Below are 13,692 nucleotides of genomic sequence, written 5' to 3' on the forward strand. Positions count from 1 at the left end.
AAAATAAATTATAATTAGGTTCAATACATTAATAGATACAAGAATATAATAATATTAAGTTTGGATAAACATAACATTTTTTAAATAAATAAAAATAATAATAATAAAAATCATTTTAGATAAGTATGAGGCACGGCTATATATAGCTGAACTTCTTTCCCAAATCACTAACCAACCGAGAGAGAGAGAGCCGAGAAGAAGGAAAGAGGGAAGGAGAAGGAAAGGGAAAAAAAAGAAGAAGAAGAGAAGAAAAATCCATACCTCTTTCCAAAAAATTCCGATAAATCACCAACTATTCACCTCATATCGTAAAGCAATATAGCACTAGAGGTGACGTACAAAGATCGAGCAAAAAACCAGAAAATCAAACAAAGACATTCCGAGAAACGGCATCGGAATTCCATTTCAAGCTAATTAATCTACGCTTATCTTTCTTATAGCTACACACCAAACTAGAGGTCGGCTGGAACATAAAAGTTGTACCTCTTGTTGCATAGATGAGGTACCTACCGCCCGTCGTCCCAAAATATTGCTGAAACTAACATTTTTGGAATGCCGGAGTACCTTAGTTAACCATACGACGATATTTAAATCTGGTATTGATCGGGTAGGAATTTGAAAAAAATTTCAACATAATAATTAAAGATCTTACAAAGTTACGTGTGCTGGAAAAAAACCGGCCGCGCGTGGTCGCCGAAAGGCCATTCACGCGCCGAAACCGTCGGCGTGTGTACCGCACGCGCCGCCGTATCTCCGTTTTTCCGGCGGCCGAACCTTCCTGGTGATATTTCCGATTTTTTGGCCAATTTTCGTAATGTTTGGAAATGTTTTCTAATTAATATGAATTTTGCAATCTAAAGTAAAATCAACCAGGTTAAATTTTGAACAAAAAATAATTTGGAGATGATCAGCTAGTTACTTAAAAAACTCTAACATATAAATATCATTCATAATATATTTTTAGGACTTGCTCCAGCAACTCGGATTATTAATCAAGCCTAAACTGTAAGTTATCAGGTGAGGAAATTACTATTCATTATTCTATTAAAGTCTTTGGCATTTGGCCTGGAAATTTCAATAGCATTTATTTAATGTTCAAATATCATCCACAGTTCATTTTTATTACTGATATATTTTTCTTGCATATTAATGAATGGATTGATATATCGTTAATGAATGGAGTCATGGATAACGGATTACGGTCCGGAAATTGAGTTCACTGGACAACGTGGTTTCGGCCCGGAAAATGAGTCCAATGAACAACGGGTCAAAAGTATCGGGTATATGGTTCATCTTAACAACGCGCACCGAATATTTCGGTCCGGAGAATGGTTCACCCGGCTCGTAAAAAGTGCTCAATTAGAGCCACCAATGTTAATTTATGAAATTTTCATTTATCTATCATTTCATTGCATTCATTATATCTAAATTGTTATGCTTATTATTTCATGCATAATTATGATGAAGTGCTATTTTAACTCGTTTAAAAAGCTATATACTAATTTGAACTCACTAAGTCCTCAAAGGCTTAACCCTCTGTTTCTTTTCGTCTATTGTAATTTCCAAACACAGGAACCCCAGAATTGGAACATGAGGAAAATAACAGAAGTTGAAATAAGAGCATTTGAAAGTTGGGAAGATATGTTTATAAATAAATGTTAAACTTCCGCTGTAAAATAATTGTACATATTTGAAATAAGAATGTAAATATTTGTAGATAATCTTTAAATGATAGTAGAAAATATTCAAATTTTTATCTACAATATCTTTTCAATAATCATAATGGTAAAAATAAAAATAGCAGTTCCATAAAGAAAGATTGTAAAAAAAAAAATGTGGCACTTGGAAAGGGAATAATAATGAATTCCTGAACCGAGCGCCACACGACGGAATTAAGAAAATGTCAAAAACGTGAAATTTTATGTCTAGGGGCAAAACGATAATTTTACATCCGAAAATTAGTAAACGTCATGGCAATGTCCTGAATGTTGTTTTATGTGCTAATATGATTATTTTAAATGTTTATGAATTTTTATATGTTAAAATATGTATTTTAATTGTTTATGGATTTTTATGATTTAATATGTTAAAACGCTTATTTAAAATGTTTATGGATCTTTATATATAAATGTTTATTGTAAATATTTATGAATTTTTATGATGTTAAAACGTTTATTTTAAAAGTTTATGGGTTTTTACGGTGAAACAATAATGTTAAAAGATATGTTGCATGCTTGGTTTAATAGAAAAACGTTATATGCATGTTTAATTTTTATAAAGGGATGAAAATACGAAATGTTGAATGAAGTGAAATAATTGTGACTACTACGATGATATTTTTGAGATATCGTGAGGGCGAAGGTACAAATTGGAGCCTGACGATCGTATTTCAATTGATACGAATACGATGATATGTTAATACATAGACCAAGGCTCAGTTGACGGGTGAGAGTGTCGCTGATGTCCCCGCCGCCCAGTACTGTGGTAATATGTTGATGGATTCATCGCCCAATACGAATACGAATACGAGTCACGATTAACGATCTGAATTCAACGAAAAAGAATACGAATATGAATTTGTTGGTATGAATATGGTTATGAATATGAATATGAATATGAATATGGATATGTAAAAGGGGATCAATTACGGTGTCCGGATGCGCAACGGAATTTTCGAAAATCATATTTTCAAGAAGATTACCGAGCACCTCAACTAGTTGTGTGTAGAAAATACAATATAAACAACAAAATGTCATACATAGGGTGTTTAGAATTTTTACCTATCAATCTTAAAAGATTGATTTTTGGCTCCAACTAAGTTGTAAACAACTTAGCTCTTGAAAGAAGACAATCTACAAGCTTCTCCTTTGAACACTCCTTGCTCAAAAATTAAGCCCACCACCAACTAGGTAGAAACCCTCTAATTTTGAATTAGAAAAATTATAGGATTTTTCTTTGAGAAGACTAAGCTTTCCTCAACAAATTGAAGAAGCAAAATGAAGGGAATTATGCCTCAAAAATTTCGGCCAAGAGGGTTTTTGGGAGGAAGGGAATACATTTCTTGGTTGTGTAAAAAGTTGTGTTAAAAGTTACAAAGGCATGCATGCCTTTAACTCAAAAAGTTGCCTCCAACCCTTCACCTCCCATGCATGCTTTTTACTTCGGCTTGTAACAATTACAAGGTCCATGGACTTTTATTTAAATATCTCAAACACATTTGAGACCATTTAAACTTTACTTGATTTTACTGAAGCCCACTACTTTAATAATTATTTTCATTTGGGCTCTACAAGACCCAATGTTATTTAATTAATTTAACACTTGAATTAATTTAATTATTTGGACTCTACTAGGTCGACTAGTGTTTAATTAATTCAACACTTGAATTAATTTAATTTAGTCCATAGTAATGTTTATGAAAATCACAATTTTCAAATACATTATTCACTTGGTCAACTTTTAATTTAGGAACATTTTCATAAATTAATAGTTATGTTCCCCTTATAGAAGTCATACTTCTAATTTTTTCTTGTGCTTATAAACTCCTTTATAAGCCGTTCAACACATTGAACTTAATTCCTTCTCAATGGGATCTAGAAAGCTAGTACTTGTGTGGCCCTCAATGGTTCATTGATACAACTAGCCGTGAGTTTACATCTCAATGTGATTCGGGACTAAACATGTCCTTATACGAGCATACCCCAATTGCTCCATTCTTACTTATCAACTCCTTGATAACAAGAACGTCAGAACTCAAGTCTCATAGTACCCAACCAATCATGTTAAACGCCTAGAAACATCAATTACATGAATCCCTAGGTATCAAATGATAGTGCCTGCAAAGAACCATTCTATTATGGTTAGCGTACAGTACGGTCCCTTCATCTCATATATCCCGACCGATTCGACAACCATTGGTTTATCGAGAGTTGTCAATGAATCGATACTATGTGCCATGTCGTAGTTGCATCGATTATATAATCTATGAAGCCCCTTTCATAATTACCACCAACACTCTGATTAGATATTTCATACTACATCCACATAGGATATTCATACCCGAAGATAACCGGTGAATCCTCGACTACAATGCATCGACTCCTATATGTTTCGACAGAACACCAAACCTTGCCACCTGATGACCCCATATGAGTCGGTAAACAAGTCAAAGTGCAATGCTAGCATATAGGGTCTCAATGTTGTCCCGGGTCATAAGGACTAATGGTGTACAACCGTAAACTAGGACGTTTCCACTCGATAAGTGAGAACCATCTGAAAGTCTTAAATGGAGGGTTGTTTAGTGCACTCTACCAGGAGCACCTATCTGCATACTAGTCTCAAACTCGAGCGGCCTATATCCTTCTTACCGGCGGCTGAATCGACTAGGAACTGTTTAGAATATACATTATTCCAAATATGAGTTTCATGATACTCATCATATGAGCATCTCATATTCTTCCTACTATTTGTATATTAAAGGACTTTATCTATGCAACTAGCATGTGTATACAGATAAAGATGTGACAAAAGAATAATTTCAAATATAATTAAAATAAAGATTGTGTATACATAGAGTTTCATTGTGAACACTCGGCCAACACTTGGCTCGACGGGCACCTACTATAACAATCTCCCACTTGCATTAGAGCCAACTACCCATATGCTTCAAACCCATCGATTCGCGATGCTTCTCGAATAATGGTCAAGGTAAAGGCTTAGTTAGTGGATCAGCAACATTATCTGCAGAGCCGACTTTGTCAATTGAATGACGCCCAACTCTTGGACGAAATTCCTTATCCAAACAGCCTCCTTTGCTACAGCTGATGCAGCAATGTATTTGGGCACAGTGGTGGAATCCGCAGTACTGTCCTACTTGGAACTCTTCCAAGAGACAGCAGCACCATTGAGCATTAATATGAATCCAGAGGTTGACTTGGAGTCATCAATATCGCTTTGGAAGCTAGACTTTGTATAGCCTTCCAATTTCAGTTCTCCACCCACATAGACCAAGAACAACTTATTGGTCCTTCTCAAATACTTGAGGATGTCTTTCACATCTTTTCAGTGTGGAAGACCAGGGCTCGATTGATATCTACTCACTACACTTAGTGCGAAAGCCACGTCAGGACGTGTAGATATCATTCCATACATGATGCTACCAATTGCAGATGCATACGGAATGCTTGTCATCGCCGCTATCTCTGCATCAGTCTTGGGAGACATAGACTTGGATAGGGACACACTATGACACATTTGTAGATGTCCTCTCTTGGACTCATCCATCGAAAATTGCTTCACGATGGTATCAATGTATGTGAACTGGGTGAGACCAATAAATCTTCTTGATCTATCTCTATAGATCTGTATTCTTAATACAAAAGATGCTTCACCCAAGTCCTGCATCGAGAACTTTCCTGCTAACCATATTTTAGTTGATTGCAACATCCCTACATCATTCCCAATGAGTAGAATGTCATCAACATAAAGTATTAGGAATGTCACATCACGCCCACTGACCTTCTTATACACACAGGGTTCCTCAGGATTCTTTGAAAAACCAAACTCTTTGATTGTACTATCGAATCTGAGGTTCCAATTCCAAGATGCCTGCTTTAGACCATAAATAGATCTCTGAAGTTTGCATACTATATGCTCACTTCCGATAGATGTAAACCCTTCAGGTTGAGATATGTAAATCTCTTCCTTAATATCCCCATTAAGAAAGGCTGTCTTGACATCCATCTACCATATGTCATACTGTGGTGACCCGTACGCTAACTCATTTCCTTCAATTCATCATTGGGATTAAATGGATCAATTAAATAAACTAGGTCGAAATTTTATTTTTAAAACCGAACACCTCAGAAACAAGTGTTCAAAATACTACAACAATTTATGCTCCATCTTATTCAATTTACAAGATCAAGTTCAATATCTACAACATGATCAAAGATGCAAAACTTGTTCAAAATAAAGTCATTACAACCTAGTGTTTATCAACCACATAGCAAATGGTGAACAACTAGATCTATGTCTAAGCCCGATCACCACTCTAATCTCGATCTTTCATGCTCTTCTCGACCCTGATCATGTCCCACATGTTGTCATGCACACATACAAACACAACAACAGCCGGATAACTCCGGTGAGAAATATATTTCCCAGCATAAACAATGTATACATGCATTTTATACAAACATATACAACAACATAAAACATTTGGCAAACAACATGTATCATAGTCTAAGAAAACAAAAATCGATATAAAGCTTTAAATCAAACTCTTTAACTCTAAATCTTTGACTCGACTCTTATCAAGGGATCTGGTTTGAATAAGAACGTAACAAGTCTCTCACCTACTCTCCCATTCGAGGTGGTGGTACGTCCCTATTCTTGGAATTCGGCCCACTATATCGAGTGTCTACAATAGGAGTCGATCTTTTTCCTAAGTGTATCGATATAAACCAAACGTCCAGTGACTTGACTCCTCTACCAAAGACTCATCCAAGATGTCTATCTCATCATACATGCTTTTCTATAACTCAATAGACTAAGCATATTAATCTCAAGAATTTCGAACACATCAAAGTAATAACAATTTAGTATGTGGTTTTGGGAACTCAAGTTATATCTTACTCGAGTGATTTATCCCGGTTTAACATTGATTTATACCTTTTTTTCTTCGGTTTTTGGTTTGACGCAACCAATCTCAATCTTGCTTTGCTCTTTCTTCTACCGGTTTCGAAGTTGAATTCTCGAATTCGAAGCCTTCAATACCAAATATGGAATGACATTTTCGAGAGGTACAATATCAACATACAACTCAAAGCAAGACATGATATGAGCAATCTCAATCCAATTACGTTTTGAAGGCATAACGGCACAAGTTCGAGATACCCGGCAACTCAAACAAAAATGGATGAATATCACGACTCATAACCATAAACAAATACAAACCACAATTCCCAAAATCTGCACAACCCCATTCGAACATAGGCTGGAAAATAATAACAATTGCATACGTTGTCCGTTCTTCAATCCTGTTTCGATTATACGCTTATCATAATCTCAAGAACACATAATATCAATCAAATCATGATTTCTCCAACACCAAATTTTTGCACCTAATCAACCACTAAATTATTCTATCAATCCCTTATTCTCGAGCAACAAGAAGGAAGAAAATCAATCCTTGAGTCATTCCATTCCTCATTTGTAACTCCTACCATAATGCATTCTTGACCCATTTAATTAGTAACCTTCCCCTTCATTCCTTAGCATTCTCTCCACCCCATCCCTTCGAAAAATGCAGAGAATATCAGCAGCACAAATCGTGAACCAATAGCAGAAAACAAGAAAGAAAAATACAACTCCGTCTCCGCCGCGCCGTGTCCGTCGTATTGATTTTTTTTCTTTCAAAAACAAATTTCAGGCATGTTTATGTTGTTCATTTCTCTCAATCAAGTCCTATAAATATTTTAAAACATCACATGCTCATGAATTTAAGGAGCAAAACCGAAATTTGACAGCAATTTTGAAGAAAATCCTGCACAGCCCCTTCGACCCCCTTCCTTCATGCTTCACGGTTTTGGCCTGTTTTGTGATTTCAGGAGGTTGGCTCGGTTCCAGGCGCTCCAAGCTGCATCTAGGCATGTACTAGAGTGTGTTAGGGCCATGTTGGTTCATTAGTTCAAGCCCATGCACGCAGGAGGAATACTTGACAGCAACTTCTCCCATAGTTGCAAAGTTGAGTCACGATTTTGGTTGTTTGATTGTCCAAGAGGAGTGTTCGAATCTTGGTTGGCCCAGGGCCTGTAACCATGGTTAGAACCCTCCCTTAGAATTTCTAGGACGTGACCAAGACAACATTTCAAGGCTTGGTTCATGGATCCATCAATAATTTTCAACAACCATACATATGCACCCTCGGTTTTCATTTTTCTTGTGTGAGTGAGTTGGTTTCGGCTTTTGGTGGTTTTGGTGGATCTTGGTTGAATTTTAGCCCTTAGCCATGGTTCACACAATACTTCATGATGTCTAGATCAAGCCATGGTCGATCATGTGGCCACTGGAATGATATATGACAGCAAGATGAAGCAACACCCCCCACGGTACAGCACATGGTGTTCTCGAGTGAAGCTTTGGATTGTCGTAGGTGTTTAATAGGATTGTGTTTGGCTTTTAGCCCTTAGCCATGTTCAAGCCACACCTTGGGACGTTGGTAAGAGACTCTGGTCAGTGGTTCAAGCCCCAATGGCCATTGGTCTCGTAAACAAAGCACAACAAGCGCAGCTGCTGCCACGTTATTTGACAACAACTTTGCTTCGGTTCAGAGGTGGGATTTGAGTTCTTGGTTGGATTTTATCCTATGGCCTTGGACTGGACAATACCTCAGTGAGTTAGGAAGGTCATGTTTTTGGCCGTTTGTGATTAGGTTAAGTTTAGAGGTCGTACGAGAATTTACGGTGCAATGTGCCAAAGCGACTCTCGAAAGAGCGTTTCACGATTTTGGCCTCCATTCACATTTTCGTGTATTACAGCCCTAGGGATACATTTTCCATCATTTTAGGTGTATTTTAATTGTAGTGCCCAAAATCAGTACACGTAAATTCCATGCATTTATTTAATTATTAAATCATTTATTTAAATTTAAAATGAGTTTTATCCATGCATAAGTTATTTAAATGCATTATTTAAAATTATTTATGTTTGGGTGATACACGTTAAATGTTTTTCGAGTTTCATGTTTCCGGCGATTGGTCAAGGCGGGATCGAGGAAAGGCCGGCGACGACTTTTGGCGAAAATTTTTAATGCGGTATTTTATTTTTTTTTAGTTAACGATGGGGCATTTTAATTAATTTTTGAAGTGTTAGTCTGTTAAAGCCTAATTTATTTATTTAGTGATTTTAAAATTTTAAAACCTTTAAAGATTTAGTGTTTGTGCTTTGTATTTTAATTAGGGGATTTTATTTAAAGATTAGTAGGGATGATATTTTAATTAATTTGTTAATTGAGTTAACACTTTAATTAGTATTTGTGTTTAGCATGGTTAATGACATAATTAAGCAAAAATCATCAACACTTTAATTAGTATTTTTGTTTAGCATGGTTAATGGCATAATTAAGCAAAAATCATCCCCTAATCATTTCTAAACTCACGCACACACACCTACACACACACACTTACACGGCCAAAAACACACAACACACACTACACATTTTCATTTTCAGATTGTGAAAGAAAAACCTAGGGTTCCTAATCCATAGAGCAGCCGCCCCTTCCTCTATAATTTCCAGCAAGAATTTCGTTGGTTTTCTTCGAAGAAAATCGAGTCAAGTCGTCCGGGATCGTCTCTCGCACCATCTCCGCTTCGGTATCGCCGCATCGTGAGTCTTAATTTTAAAAAAGCACGTATAATCTGTTTTTCCTGCGTCGATCATGTCATAGTATGCGTTGCAATGTATTTTGTATGAAAACCATGTGAATTTTGTGTGGAAGTTTGAGCAATTATGTATAGATCACTTTTGAAACCTTTTTTGGAACTAAAATCACGTTTTTGCTGTCTTTTTAAATACTGCGAATTTTCGATCGTGATTTTGAGAAAACTTTCAACACAAAAATCGTAGAACTTTTTGATACCTTTGATTTATTATAAAATTCAAAATTTTTGAATAAAAATTGAGTGAGTTTTCATGGGATTGCTCAAACTGCGTTTTTCTGAAAATTATGATATTGATGCGTTCTTGAAGTTTTAATGTTGCAAGCTTCATTGGGGATCGACGGGTGATCGTTTCTGCGTATAGGTACATTGTTAATTATCTTGGAATGGTTATGGATGTTTCGTTTCATGTCGTTAGGCACTTGGGAGAATGAGTAGTCGTGCAAACCATTTTGTTGTCAAGGATCGTGTTTATGGGTTTATTTTGCACTTGAGATTGCGTGGTTGTTTTGGGGCAATTGTATAGGCTTAAGTCAATGTAGTAGCATCCTAAGAAGGGTCTTGAGGTGTCGGTTTATAGTCCGTACAATCGAGTCTAGCATATTAGGCATCACATGTACTTGATTTTCGTAAGTTTTGCGTATACAGCAGGTACACGGACCCCTTCTCGGACCTTGGCACGGGGTCCGTGCTAGTGTGTCACTTGAGGTGTAGATTTCCAGTAGGTACACGGACCTTTACCCGGACCTCTACACGGGGTCCGTGCCTTTGTTTCTTCCGAAGTGTAATTTTCTAGAGCCTACAGGGACCTCCACACAGACCCTGGCACCGGGTCCGTTTCCTTCTTTCTTTTCGGTGTGTCATTCCAGAACCTACACGGACCCAGATCCGGACCTTGGCATGGGGACCGTGTACCTTCAATTTTGGGGAATAATTTTAAGTTCACCTTAAGAGTTGATTTGGGGTTCAAGATCATGGTTAGTGCGATGATTAAACAAGGTCAAGTCTCGAGTGAACTAGAATGTCATAAGTTATTTAATCACTTTGGTGGTGAGATCGAGTACCTACGTCTAAGTTTTGGAAGTTAAGTATTTAAACTCATGTTAGTATGTTGCAGCAACGGCCCCAAGTGAGATCCAACGAATCCCTCAACGCCAAGTAAGTATGTTGACGTGCAAAAGAAAATATTTAAAGTTTTTGAAGTATGATAAATGTCTTGTGACCAAATTATGAATGAGTTTGGAAGTCGGTGAACGTGGCCAAGGACCTCTCCACCCCGATAAAACATGAACGGGTTTAGAGCAGGATTGGAAAGCATTAAAGCATGAATGGGGACCAATCCACACGTTAAAGCATGAACGGGGATCTCATGTATGTGTCAGTGGATACGTCCCTGTCAGTCCAGTACTATGGTTTGTCTGATCAGGCATTTATTATGTATGGGTCACATGCTGTGGGGACCCGGACGCTAATCATCTTCTAATCGTCATTGGGATAATTGGATCAATGTAATTAATCTGGATCTAAATTATTTTTTTTTAATATAGCGCGGAACGTAATGGAATCAATCTAATATACATATCAGTATAAAAGTACAAGTCTTGTACAACATACATTCATCTAAATCTAAGGTTCAACAACTAATTATCAAGTGTTCAAACCCTATTTACATCGAAGTCCGTAGTCTCCACTCTAATCACGATCTCTCCTCATCTCTTTGACCCTGATCCTGTCCCACCTGTTGCCATGCACACATACAAACACGNGCAATAGGAGTCGATCCACCCCTAAGCAACGTCGATATAAGTCGATCATCCAGTGTCTTGGCATATCCGCCACAGACTTGGCATATCCGCCAAAGCTATCCTATGACAATGTGCAATGGGCCAATGACTACTCTGTCACAGTCTGGCCCTTCTGTCAATGACTCTCGTCCAATAGCTATCGGCTATTCTCTATTTTCTATAAATCAATAGATTAATCATATCAATGTCATACAATTGCAAATATCAAAGCAATAAAGTAAGGTATGTGGTTTTAGGGAAACCAGAGTCCAATCTGACTCAAGTTAATCTCCCGGTCAACATTGATTTATACCTTTCTTTCGTAGTCTTGATCTACAGAAATGGGAGTTCTGAATTCAAGAGTGTCTCTATCAATCTGAAATGACATATCGAGAATAATAATATCAACATTCCATTCCCAATTCAATACTGAATCTGATCACTTTGAATCTAATTCAAAATCAACGGCATAACGGCACAATCCCGATATCCCCGTCAATACAATATCACTAGATATCAATTACACATCATAACCCATATCCAATATAGTCTGTAATCAATTCACAGTTCAAATCTGACCAATTTCAATCGATATAATCAGAAATTCATAACAATTCCATAATCAATCTGTTCTTCGATCCGACTTTGATTATGCAATGTTTAGTATTCCCAGAACACATAATAATAATTTCTCCAATATCATAATTTCAAATGATAATAGAACTCAATAAAACTTACATCCAATTGTAGCTGTCAACGAGAAGAGTACAGTACTGTGTCCGGATTTAAAATCTGATAACTGAATCTTTAAAAATCACAAAGCAACTGAACTATGATTCTACCAGTCCAACTGCATACAATGACAAAGTTGTGCATGACAGACTGTACTCGGATCTTCTCTCATTGTAGATGGAGATCAAGAATCTGGAAATGGATCAAGAACTTGTCATTCCAGAAGCCTCTCAAGACTTATCATCAGAAAATCCGGCTGAAGAATCAGTTCAAGAACCCCCCAAGGAAAAAGTTGCTGAAAATTCTCAACAATCAACTGCCCCTTCCACTTCAGATGCTCAACCTTCATCATCTTCAGCACCTACCTCTTCAACTGTTGATCCAAATCTATATTCAGAAGCTGATTTATCATTGGCAAATCTTGATGAGGTCATCAAATCAGTCACCTCTGATATTCAGCTAGAATCATCCAGATCAGTTGAAGATGTGATATTAACTGAGGAACCAGAAGATCTTATTTTTGATGAACCAGCTGATCAAGCTGTTTTATCTAAAGAACATGCTGAGAAGGCCATTTTTGAAGAAACTGAGCAGCCAGTTAAGTCAGTTGTTATGATTGAACAGGAAATTTTTGAACCAACTGAAGAAGCTCAGCTGCACTCAGCTACAATTGAAGAAGTGCCAGCTGAAGAGCCAATTATTCAACCAACTGAAGAGTCAGTTATACAAACTGAGGAACCTTCTACTTCTTTTGTCACTTCTCCTCTCCAGGAACTTACAACTGAAGATAATTCAGAAATGGTGATACATGAAACAGAAGCAACTGACGGCACAATGGTCATCTTTACTCAACAAGAACAAGTGCCAATTCCAGAATCTTCCAGAGTCATGTCCCCGAGTATTTCAGATACTGATGCTATGTTTGAAGAAATCCAGAATGTTCAGGCCAACATAGTCATTTCATGAATTCCATTTCTGAGATAAAGTCTACTCAACTTGCACATTCTTTGAAGCTAAACTCCAACTATGAGTTTACAACAAATAGACTCAATCTCATCAATCAAACGGTGTCTTCTCTTCTTCTCCAGATGGATGAAATCAACTAAAACTGACTGTCAACTGAATCTCTCTTCCAAACTCAAGCATTAGTCGGCAGACGTTTTGATTTTCTGGAAAACAAAGTCACCAATAGGATTGACACGCTGCAAGAGATTATGATGAATACTATGTTAGATATAGCAGCAGATGTTCGAATCTTGTTAAAGAAAATTGACGTGCTTGACAAAAAAGAGGAAAATAGGGAAAATTGAATATCCGAAAGACAAAGAGAAGAAGAAGATATAAAGATCAACTGACTTCAGTTATTAGTTGAAGATTCATTTCTTTTTTGTACGAATCTGTACATTAGAGGAATTATTTTGTCTACAATAAGTTTGAATATTTCTTGTACTAATCTGTACATTAAAAGAGTTATTTTATCTACAATACAATTCGAAGAATTTTTTTCAGTTGATCAGTTCATACTTTACAAGTTTTTTCAAACACCAAAAAAGGGGAAATTGTTGGAAACTTAATTTTGATTGTTTGACAAAATAAGTGTTTAATTGGACAAAACTGATCAAGTAACTGAACAACATAAATCAACGGACAGTTGCCTAACTGATAAACATAAAAATTGTACATTAATTAAATGTTTTATAATATAATTATATAGTTTTTGTTTTATTAAATGTTT

This window comes from Primulina huaijiensis, chromosome 16 (genome assembly GCF_012295235.1).
Source record: "Primulina huaijiensis isolate GDHJ02 chromosome 16, ASM1229523v2, whole genome shotgun sequence".
NCBI classification, from domain to species: Eukaryota; Viridiplantae; Streptophyta; class Magnoliopsida; order Lamiales; family Gesneriaceae; genus Primulina; species Primulina huaijiensis.